Here is a 1,096-nt window from a genome sequence, read left to right as displayed (position 1 = left end):
AAGGGGGGAGGGGAAGCACAAGATAGTTAAGGAAAGAGAAAGAGAAAGAGAAAGACAAACACCACTGTTTTACTGTGGAAGTCACAGAATTTATCTAAAGGGCATGAATGAGAGTAAAAGCAAAGCCAACAGAAATGCCAAATCTTCACCCGAGGGAAGGGGGAGTGGGCAAAACTACAAGCCAATGATTGTATTTATAACTCTTTTTTTATTTATTTGTCCTAAAACTAAAGAGAGCAAAAAAGTAAAGCCTTATATGAATGTACCTTTCAGATTCAACTCTTCAAGCCAGAGACTTATTATTCTTGTTAAGTTTTATGTTTTTAAGAGATTTGCCTAATTTGGCAATTAAGTTGATATTAGTCATATATTTCTTTCCTTATAACTGTCACTCGGTGACAAAACACTCCCCCTGCCCCCTTGTGCCCCCAAGCTGCAGAGGATTTTAAACTGCACCCTGAGCAGGTCTCTAGCTCAGCACTGTCCAATACAGCACATGGGAACCACAGGCGTAATTCTAAATTTTCTAACAGCCACATTGAAAACAAGTATAAAGAAACAGGTGAGACTTCGTCTTAGTGATATATTTTACGTAACCTAATATATTCAATATGCAATGTGATGAAAATAACTCAACATGCACTCAATATAAAAATATTAGTGAGATAAATTTTACTTTTTTTGTACAAAGTTTTGAAATCCATTGTGTATTACACACTTCGAGCACATCCCAGTTCCGCCTGGCCACATTTTTAAGTGCTCAACAGATACACGTGGCTAGCGGCCACAGAATTGAACAGCGCGGAACTAGAACCTTTCCAACAAATTGTATTTTTAAAAAATCCTCGGTAACATTCACCAGCTAGGAAGGTAGGGAAGGGTCCTTCTTTCCCATTCTGCCCCCAGGGTCATCTGGCTCCTGAACACAACCCCTCCATGCAGACCTTCAGACCACCGTGTCCCTGGGGTCTCCAAGGAGAACGATAGGGGGTCCCGGGCTCAGCCCAGGGTGGGGCCCGGGGCAGGAGGGGCCTGGGGGAGCCCAGCTCGCTCTCCGGCTTACCTGAGTCCACGCTGAGGCCCAGCCCCTGGGCCA

The sequence above is a fragment of the Myotis brandtii genome, unplaced genomic scaffold (assembly GCF_000412655.1).
Source record: "Myotis brandtii unplaced genomic scaffold, ASM41265v1 scaffold123, whole genome shotgun sequence".
Taxonomy (NCBI): Eukaryota; Metazoa; Chordata; class Mammalia; order Chiroptera; family Vespertilionidae; genus Myotis; species Myotis brandtii.
The sequence above is the reverse complement of the archived record's forward strand: the minus strand, read 5'-3'. Positions refer to the sequence as shown.